The sequence below is a fragment of the Rattus rattus genome, chromosome 3, assembly GCF_011064425.1.
Source record: "Rattus rattus isolate New Zealand chromosome 3, Rrattus_CSIRO_v1, whole genome shotgun sequence".
Lineage (NCBI taxonomy): Eukaryota > Metazoa > Chordata > Mammalia > Rodentia > Muridae > Rattus > Rattus rattus.
This window is the reverse complement of record NC_046156.1, coordinates 2,185,742-2,196,772: the sequence shown is the minus strand read 5'-3', so window position 1 is coordinate 2,196,772 and position 11,031 is coordinate 2,185,742. Positions and strand designations below refer to the sequence as shown.

General features: G+C 37.5%; 1 protein-coding gene across 1 annotated transcript in view; it reads right to left on the bottom strand.

Annotated features, from left to right (window-relative positions):
* Positions 1-375: 375 nt before the first annotated feature.
* Positions 376-11,031, bottom strand: part of Rpe65 (retinoid isomerohydrolase RPE65) — a 61,373-nt gene continuing 50,717 nt past the window's right edge. The window contains exon 15 of the mRNA XM_032897084.1: positions 376-923. The gene's annotated coding sequence lies outside the window, so the exon portion shown is untranslated. The remainder of the gene's footprint in view (positions 924-11,031) is intronic.

Sequence of the window (11,031 nt, the reverse complement as noted above, 5' to 3'; positions counted from 1 at the left end):
TCCCAAGTCTGTAACTCACCATGTACATTATAGCCAGAGTTGGCTTCCTGAAAATTGATTTCAGTAAAAGAAGTACATTTTGCAACTGCATATTTTTATAAGCATGAAAGGGACCTCAGAGAAAAGCATCCTCAGGAATATAAGGAAAAGAAGTTCTCTCTCTCTCTCTCTCTCTCTCTCTCTCTCTCTCTCTCTCTCTCTCTCTCTCTCTCCCTCCAGGTAAGGACTGTCCCAAAGTTAGTCTATGGGTCTAACTTAGATATCAGGGAGAGAGAGGGAGTGGGGGACAGATAAGAGCTAACTAGGTAAAACTGGCTTTACTGGCAAGATGGCCTATCAGTTAAGATATAAAGTAGCAGTTATTGGTGTGAAGGCACATCAAGTGAAGCAGTCTGGTTGCAGAAATAGTGTGTACAAAAACTTTATGTTTGTAGCTTATTTGGAGAAAAGTATTTGAGTTAGGTTATAGTACATGGCACAGGACACCCTCAAAATATTTTGTTGTACTTTAACTTTTGTTCTAAAGAAATATATACAAACATTTCTACAGCTTTTTTCTCCGTAATCCGCCTTTGTTGAGGCAGACAATATGATGTCCAGAATATCACAGTTGATTTATAATCACCCAGATCAAGTCAAGATCTTTTGACATTTTTAAAAATAATTTTTGCCACCTTTTGAGTATCTTTTTTGGATAGAGAACACGGTACAGTTTTTAAGATTAGGCTCTCTTTTCTGCTTATTATGGTAGATAATGGACAGAAATGCTACACTGAAGCTTAAATAGGCAGCACTTTTGCTAAACAAGAACCAATTCAATTAAGAAACATTAAGAATATTCTATTAAGAAGCATTAGTTCAATCAGAAATTATGTACATGGAATGCTGATATTGGAGTTTAATTATATGTTGTCCCCTTCCACCTAAAAAAAAAAAAAAGAAAAGCTATAAAGTTAAGCATCTCATAGGAGCTGCTGAAACTAGTTCATGTGAAAGATTCTTCTCTGTATGCATAAATTTTTTGCAGCCTACTTTTAATAAGGGTTTAACCTCTCCTCTAGCCCACCACCCAGCAGGGGTAGTGGAAGAGAAAGTTATTAAGATATGAAGGAAGCAGACTTGTTCAGTTCTCTGGGGGTGAGCTCTATCTTCTTTCTCAACAGTTCAGTTTCATAGCAAAAATCAAATACGACTCAGCAATTACAGACCAATCCTCTAGGCAGGCAGATATCACACAAACCAGTAGCTACAATCCAGTACTTTTGATAGGCAGACACCAGGCATGAACCAGCAGCTGTAGTTCAATCCTGAAGAAACTGAAAAGCTCCCCAAACAGTCTGAGTGAGGCCATGTGGGAGCAGCAAGCTACCACAGGAAACTTAGGAGCAGTTCTTTAAGCTCAACAATGCTGTTCAAGGCAGACTCATACTTGTGTGTTGTTAGTGAAGAATACTGAGGAGGAGGAGGAGGAGGGAGGAGGAGGAGGAGGAGGAGGAGGAGGAGGAGGAGGAGGAGGAAACCAAACCAGTCAAGGAGAAAATAAAGAAATTTAAGACTTCTTAGAATTTAGTGAAAATGAAGGCACAACATACCCAAACTTATGGGACACAATGAAAGCAGTGCTAAGAGGATAAGAGGATAAGAGCAGTGCTCATATCTCTGAGTGCCTTCAAAAAGAAACTGGAGAGAGCACACATTAGCAACTTGACAGCACACCTAAAAGCTCTAGAACAAAAAGAAGCAAATACATCTAAGAGGAGTAGACAGCAGGAAATAATCAAACTCAGGGCTGAAATCAACCAAGTAGAGACAAAAAGAACTATACGAAGAATCAACAAAACCAGGAGTTGGTTCTTTGAGAAAATCAACAAGATAGATAAACCCTTAGCCAGAGTAACCAGAGGGCACAGAGAGTGTATCCAAATTAACAAAATCAGAAATGAAAAGGGAGACATAACAACAGAATCTGAGGAAATTAAAAAAATCATATTCAACAAAACTAGAAAATCTGGATGGAATGGATAATTTTCTAGACAGATACCAGGTACCAAAGTTAAATCAGGATCAGTTCTAAACAGTCCCATAAATCCTAAAGAAATAGAAGCAGCTATTAAAAGTCCCTTAACTAAGAAAAGCCCAAGACCAGATGGGTTTTGTCTAGAATTCTATCAAACCTTCATAGAAGACCTAATACCAATACTTTCCAAACTATTTCACAAAAGTAGAAACAGAAGGATTCTCGATTCTTTCTATGGAGCCACAATTATGCTTATACCTAAATCACACAAAGACCCATCAAAGAAAGAGAACTTCACACCAATTTTCCTTATATATATTGATGCAAAAATACTCAATAAAATTCTTGCAAACCAAATCCAAGAACACATCAAAACGATCATCCATGATCAAGTAGGCTTCATTCCAGGGATGCAGGGATGGTTCAATATATGGAAATCCATCAATGTAATCCATTATGTAAACAAACTTAAAAAAGTAAACCAAACCAAACCAAACTAAAACAAAAAAAAAAAACCTCACACGATCATCTCATTAGATGCTGAGAAAGCATTTGACAAAATTCAACACCCCTTCATGTTAAAAGTCTTGGAAAGATCAAGAATTCAAGGCCCATACCTAAAAACAGTAAAAGCAATATATAGCAAACAAATAGCCAACATCAAACTAAATGGAGAGAAACTTGAAGCAATCCCACTAAAATCAGGGACTAGACAAGGTTGCCCACTCTCTTTACTTATTCAATATCGTACTTGGAGTCCTAGCCAGAGCAATCAGACAACAAAAGGAGGTCAAAGGGATACAAATTGGAAGGGAAGAAGTCAAAATATCACTATTTGCAGATGATATGATAGTATACTTCAGTCACCCCAAAATTTCCACCAGAGAACTCTTACAGCTGATAAACAACTTCAGCAAAGTGACTGGATATAAAATTAACTCAAAGAAATCAGTAGCCTTCCTCTACTCAAAGGATAAACAGACTGAGAAAGAAATTAGGGAAGTGACACACTTCACAATGGTCGCAAATAACATAAAATATCTCAGTGTGACCAATTAAGCACATGAAAGATCTGTATGACAAGAACTTCAAGTTTGAAGAAAGAAATTGAGGAAGATCTCAGAAGATGGAAAGATCTCCCATGGTCATGGATTGGCAGGATTAATATAGTAAAAATAGCCATTTTGCCAAAGGCAATCTACAGATTCAATGCAATCCCCATCAAAATTCAAAATAATTATTCATAGATTTAGAAAGAACAATTTGCAAATTCATCTGGAATACCAAAAAACCCAGCGAAATTATCCTCAACAATAAAAGGACTTCTGGGGGAATCACCATCCCAGACCTCAAGCAGTGTTAAAAAGCAATAGTGATAAAAACTGTATGGTATTGGTACAGAGACAGGGTACAGAGACAGATAGGTAGATCAATGGAATAGAATTGAAGACCCAGAAATGAACCCACACACCTATGGTCACTTGATCTTTGACAAAAATGCTAAAATCATCCAGTGGAAAAAAAGCATTTTTGACAAATGGTGCTGGTTCAACTGGAGGTCAACATGTAGAGGAATGAAGATCAAACCATTCTTATCACCCTGTACAAAGTTTAAGTCCAAGTGGATATAGGACCTCCACATCAAACCAAATACTCTCAAAATAATAGAAGAAAATGTGGGGAAGAGCCTTGAATACATGGGCACTGGGCTTAGGCTCTAAGATCAAGAATTGACAAATGGGACCTCATAAAATTGTGAAGCTTCTGTAAGGCAAAGGACATTGTCATTAGGACAAAATGGCAACCAACTGATTGGGAAAAGATCTTTACCAATCCTACATCTGACAGAGGGCTAATATCTAATATATACAAAGAAGTTAGACTCCACAGAGTCAAATAACCCTATTAATATGGGATACAGAGCTAAACAAGGAATTCTCAGCTGAGGAATATCAAATGGCCGAAAAGCACCTAAAGAAATGTTCGACAACCTTAGTCATCAGGGAAACACAAGTCAAAACAACCCTCAGATTCCACCTCACACCAGTCAGAATGGCTAAGATCAAAAACTCTGGTGACAGCAGATGCTGGTGAGGATGTGGAGAAAGAGGAACACTCCTCCATTGTTGGTGGGATTGCAGACTGGTACAACCATTCTGGAAATCAGTCTGGAGGTTCCTCAAAAAATTGGATATTGCACTACCTGAGGACCCAGCTATACCACTCCTGGGTATATACACAAATGATGCTCCAACATATAATAAAGACACCTGCTTCACTATGTTCGTAGCAGTCTGATTTATAATAGCCAGAAGCTGGGAAGAACCCAGATGCCCTTCAACAGAGGAATGGATACAGAAAAATGTGGTACATCTACACAATGGAGTACTACTCAGCTATCAAAAACAATGACTTCATAAAATTCATAGGCAAATGGATGGAACTAGAAAATGTCATCCTGAGTGAGCTAACCTGATCACAAATAAACACACATAGTATGCCCTCACTGTTAAGTGGATATTAGGCCAAAAGCTCGAATTACCCAAGATACAATCCACAGACCACATGAAGCTCAACAAGAAGGACGACTAAAGTGTCAATGCTTCAGTCCTTCTTAAAAGGGGGAATAAAAATATTCATAGGAGGGGATATGGAGACAAAGTATGGAGCAGAGACTGAAGGAACAGCCATTCAGAGTCAGTCCTATGTGGAGATCCAGTCCATACATATATATGTGTGTGTGTGTATACACACACACACACACACACACACACACACACACACACACACACACACACAGCCACCAAACCTAGACGATATTGATGAAGTCAAGAAGTGCATACTGACAGGAGTCTGATATAGCTGGCTCCTGAGAGGCTCAACCAGAGCATGACAAATACAGAGGCAAATGCTAGCAGCAAACTATTGAACTGAGAATGTGGTCCCCATTGGAGGAGTTAGAGAAAGGGTTGAAGGAGATGAAGGGGCTTGCCATTCCATAAGAACAACAATACCAACCAACCAGAGCTCTCAGGGAGTAAACCACTACCCAAAGATTACACATGGACTCATGGCTCCAGCTGCATATGCAGCAGAGAATGTCCTGGTTGGGTGGAGCAGCCCTTGGTCCTGCTAATGCTGGACCTCCCAGTGTAGGGGAATGTCAGGGCAGGAAGGGGGGGTCAATTGGGATGGGGAACATCTTTATAGAATAAGGGGCAGAGGGATGGGATAGGGGGGCTTATCGATTGGAAACCAGGAAAGGGAATAACATTTGAAATATAAAGAAAAAAATCAATTAAAAAATAAATATCTACTTTTGAAGTACCTTAAAAAACAAAACAAAACAAAAAGAGGCTATTGGTGAAGCCTAGTTGCACTGGAAGACCCCAGAGTATTGGAAATGCCAGTACTGTGGAATGATCATCAAGAACAGCGGCAATGGAATGGATAAAAAAAATGTGTAAACTATTTTTTCCTTCTCTTTGGGAAGAATGCTGATGTATTCGCTATTGTCCCCATTAGAGAATATATAATTCAAACCGTATTCCTAGATTGTTTTTGAAAAGCATAGCACAAGAAAGGAACATTATCACCGTTACAGGAACAGAACTCTTATATTATTGACAAGAATCACAAAGAGTCTTAATTGACTTATCAAGATTGAATGACTGCTTGGAAAAATTAAAAAAAATATGTTGAGATAGTCTTATTTATTTTTAAGTTTAAGTTAAACTTAACTTTATTTTTATGTTTATGTGCTGCGTTTGCATGTACACCTACATGGCAGAAGATCCCTTTACAGATTCCTTTATAGATGGTTGTGATCCACCATGTGGTTGCTGGGAATTGAATTCAGGATCTCTGGAAGAACAGCTTAACCACTGAATCATCTTACCACCCCAAGATACTGTTATTTTTATAATGGCGTTTAACTGCCCTCTCCTGAGTCTGGTATCTGTACTGTGGGATAAATTTCTGATCCTAAATGTATATTTTACCCATATGCAAATGCCGTCCCTTGTGTTTGGCTTTCCTGTAACAATTTATATTCTTCGTGGTCTTACCTAATGATTATTGCAAACACATTACATTTATATTTGATTAACATATCAGTTATTATTTTTACTTATAATGATACATACCTAGCATCTATTTACCCTATGTATCTCAAACCTGTTCCTTTGTAAGATGGGCAAACTCAGCTTGGTTGATGATGCAAACTTGTAGCTCTGGCACTAAGATGCTAGGGCAAAAAGACTGCAAGTTGGTGAGACTTTATGGATGTAGCTCATCATTGCTAAATGCTTTATCCATGAAGTCTCTCCAACTTGCTTGCCTAAACATGAGCTGAGTTCCAACAATAGGCATGCCAAAGTGGATGGGGAAAGATCATAAGACCTAAGCCCTTCACAAAGAACTAATGCTATAGTGCTGAGAATGAGAGACATAGTCTTCTCCAAGAAGAACATCAGTTGGTAATCCAATACTAAGTGATTAGCCCTGAAACATACATTCATTTGTGTGTGTATATGAATAACATTATTCAGACTGAGCAGGTTATATTTAGAGTATGTTTGTATGTATGTTAGAGTATGTATGTATGTATGTATGTATGTATATCTATCTATATCTGTATCTATATATCTTTTAAATATATTTATTTACATTCTAAATATAACATGTTATAACAATTAGTGAAGAAAGAGGCCAGGAATTTGAAAGAGAGCAAGTAGGAGTATATAGGACATGGAGGAATGAAAGAGAAGGTAGAAATAATATAATTACATTACAATCTTAAAAATAAAAGAAAATTTAAATCAAGAAAGTTTGAGGTTATTCTATGCTCAAGCCCCCATCTCAAAAAACAAACCAACTTCCAAGAAGTGGAGGTGCACACCTTTAATCAAACTTGAGAGGCTGTGATACCTATGTTTAGTTGTCAACTTGACTACGTCTGAAATTAACTAAAATCTCCAAATGCAAAAGCACAACTTTGGAGAATTTTGCTGAATTTGAAGTGGAAAGATGCACTTATAATCTGAATTTTTGAGGTTAGAAGACAGACTTTTACTTTGGAACTTCTGGGATATGAATAAAAATTTTAATCTAGGTTATACCTTCTATTAGAGGTGAGGCCTATATAAGGACATAGAAGAGGGAAGCTTTTGCTTTTAGTCTGTTTGCTTTGGCCTCACTAACAAGTCCATTCCTGTACTAGCATTAGAGTGTGCTTCTTTGAGATTCTGTATATATTAAAGATAAACATTGTGAACTGAGGAAGTATGGGATCCTTGGCCCTTCATAGGCAACCATTGTTGGATTAACTGGGTCATACCATATAAGTCATCTATTATGTATGTATATATACATGCACACACACACCCACACACTATATATATATATATGGTTTATTACAATATATGATAATATATACAATATATTCAATATGCATAAATGATATAGTATATATACTAATATATACTATATAGTGTAGTTATGTTAGTAATATATATGGTAATATATACACTTATATATAAAACTCATTCTCTCTGTCTACACACACACACACACACACACACACACACACACACACACATTTGTTCTATACATTCTTTTACTCTAGAGACCTGTAATAAACCCAGAGGCAGAGGCAAGCAAGAGGATGATCTCTGAGTTTGAGGCCAACCTGGTCTACAGATCAAATTTTAGGACAACCAGGGCTACACAGAGAAACTCTGTCTTGAAAATTCAAGCAACCAAGCAAGCAATAAAGCTTGCAATAAAGCAAGCAAACAAACAAACAATGATTGAATGCAAGACATAAAAGCTAAAACAAAAGAAGAAGAGCTAAGAAAATACAAAGGTTTTTGTTTAAAGCCACATGTTTGGTAAGTAGCAGCTAAGAACTGTTCCAGTGTCCTTTCAAGTATTACACAATTTTAAAATACTGTCCCTAACGCTATATTCATTATATTACTCATAGCTGTAAAAGACACTGGACAAGAACGATGTGAGTAAGGGTTTATTTTGGCTTGCAGTTCCAGGTGATTTAGTTATCTAGACGTGGTCACAGGAGCTTGAGGGCGCTGATCACATCGCATCCACATTCAGGAAACAGAAGCTGAGTGCTGGTGTTCAGCTTTTACCCCCTCTTCTAATTAGTCCACTACTTAGCCTACAGGATGGTGAAAATCACATTCAGGGTAGGTCTTCCTATCCCAGTTAACCCAATCTAGAAGCTCTCTCAAAGATATGCTTAGAAGTTTGTTTCCTATGTTATTTTAGATTCTGTCAAGATGACAATATTAACTATCACAAATAGTGTTTTGCAAGATCCCAGTAAATACACTTATTAATGTTTTATATGCTATCTTGTCCTTCCTACATAGTAAATCTTTCTTTAGACCAGAGGCTGTGAACTGGGGCAATTTTGCCTCTGAGATCACTAGTCAGTGTTTGGAAACATTTTTGATTTTCTGGAAGGAAAGTGCTACTGGCATCTAATGGTAGAGGCCAGAGGAATTGCTAAGAAGCTCATAGTGCACAGAACAAAGCTGTTCAAATGTGCTGAAGTTGAACAATCATGATTTAGACTAGAACCTATTGATTTATAAGAAGTTAAGAGAATATCTAGAAGTATACCAACTTGCTTTTTACCAAGTTGGTATTTTTCTTCTCTTCTTTTAAGTAAAATAGAGAAACACTTTGATGCTGCAAAACCAGATACACAAATTTTGCTCTTTTTAGTACCTGGGGTTCTTATTTGTACTGAGAGGTAATAGACAAGTTAAAATCACACTCTTCAGGTAGGATAAAGAAAATTCTACTCATTATATTCATGTTTATCATGGCATTCTTTACTTAAGAGATTTTGTTTGGATCATTAACTAAAACAATGAATTTCCTGAAACAACACTGATTAAATCTCAAAATCAAGACATAATAGAAAGTAGTCCTTGATGTTCTTTCAAATCTGAGCAGCTGAAAAGTCAGTTTCAACATGGCAAATAAAGAATGGCACATTTTACTAAGAAGCCAGAGTAGTTATCTTCACTAAGTATTTTCCTCCAAAAAAGGGGTGGAGGGTGGAAGAAGGAGAAAACAAAAAGCCATATCCAAAGAAATCAACAGGTTAGGTCATTAGCTTTGTCAGTGACCTCGTTCACCTTCCTTAGGGAAGCATTAGAAACACAGAGCCTCACTGTTAACACAGATAAAATTGACCTGTGTCTTAGTTGATGCTTAACTTGGTACCTGAGCAACTTTGCTGTTTAACTCCCCTGTATCCTATGTATATGCTATGTTCATGGTTACAGATTTAGAGAGGTAATATTTTTCAGAATTATATTTGTGCAGTGTAAAAGTTGTTTTTCACGGTTTGACTCATTTTCTTCCTTCCTTGCCTAGAAGGTTGCTTAATGTTACAAGGGTCTCCTAACCTGAAACTGCTACCTCCTATAACCAAGTAAGACTTCCAATAGAGGATGGGGACACTAAGTCAGCCATAAAACTGTGCATCCAAAATTTCTTTGGTCTACAAGATGTGCAGATGGCCTACAAGATGGAGCAGAAATTCAGGGAATGAACAGTCAATGACTTATCCAACTTGAGACCCATGGCATGAGAGAGCCTGCCCCAACATTCATTATTAATGATATTCTGCTGTACTTGCAGACAGAAAGCTAACATAATTGTCCTCTAAGAGGCTTCACCCAACAGCTGATTGAAACAGATGTAGAAACCCACAGATAAACATTAGGTGACACTTGGGTAACCTTGTGGAAGAGGGGAAGGAAGGATTGGAAAAGCCAGAGGGATCAAGGATACCACAAGAAAACCTACAGAATTAACTAACCTGGGCCTATAGGGGTTGACAGAGAGTAAACCACCAAACAGAGAGTATGCATGGGACAGACCTAGGCTCTTAGACATATGTAACAAATGTGCAGTCTGGTCTTCATACATGACTGCTAACAACTAGAGCAGAGATTGTCTCTGACCTTGTTGCCTGCCTTTACCCTGTCTGACCTTCCTTTTCTAGGTGCAATAGAAGAATATGCACTTAGTTCTATTGCAACTTGATATGCCAAAGTAGGTTAATATCAATGAGAGGTCTCCCCTTCTCTGAGGAGAAAGGGATGGGGGATAGTAGAGAGGGACTAGTAGGAGAGGACTGAGGGGAATCTGTGATTGTAATGTAAAGTAAATAAATTAATTTTTAAAAAGTCCAACAACTAGGTTTCCTAATGTGCTGGCTAGTTTTAAGTCAATTTGGCACAAGATAGAGTTATTTTGAAAGAGGAAATCACAGTTGAGAAAAATACACTTATCAGACTGTCATGTGGGCAAGACTGTGGTGCATTTTTTTAACTATTGATTAATGTGGGTGGGCCCCAATCATTATGGTGGTCCTAGGGTATGTAAGAAACCAGGCAGAGCAAGTCCTGGGGAGAAAGCCACCAGAGAGCTTTTTACAGAGTGACTTTTACTTTAGTTTCTGCCTCCAGGTTCACATCTTGATTTCCCTGGGTGATGTTTTCTTTCCAAGTTGCTTTTGGTCATGATGTATTAAAATTACAAAAATGTAAAACCAAATTAAGACATTTAGTCTGGCTTCTCCTCACTTTGCTCTCTGCTTTGTTAACCAAACACCTTTTCTAATGTGGAAACTTGAGTACTACTTGACCTATTTGAGTTATGGCTCCTAATTCTCTTGTGTCCAAGTCCTCACAAACATTGCTTCATCAACTGACATTTGCTCTTCCCTAAAAATTCAGTTGAGATGCTAGCCATATTAAATAAAAAGCCATACATTTTAAAATCTGTATCATATTATTTACCTTAATATATTATTTAAACAAAACTACCTTTTTTGAATAGTCATAGCATACATGTAGAATGATTTAGAATAGAACATTGGAACACTGCCATTTCTGTCAGCTGTGCCTCTTAAGCCAGTTTCATTAGGCCTGATAACTTTACCACAGAGTGATGAGGGAAACTTTACCACT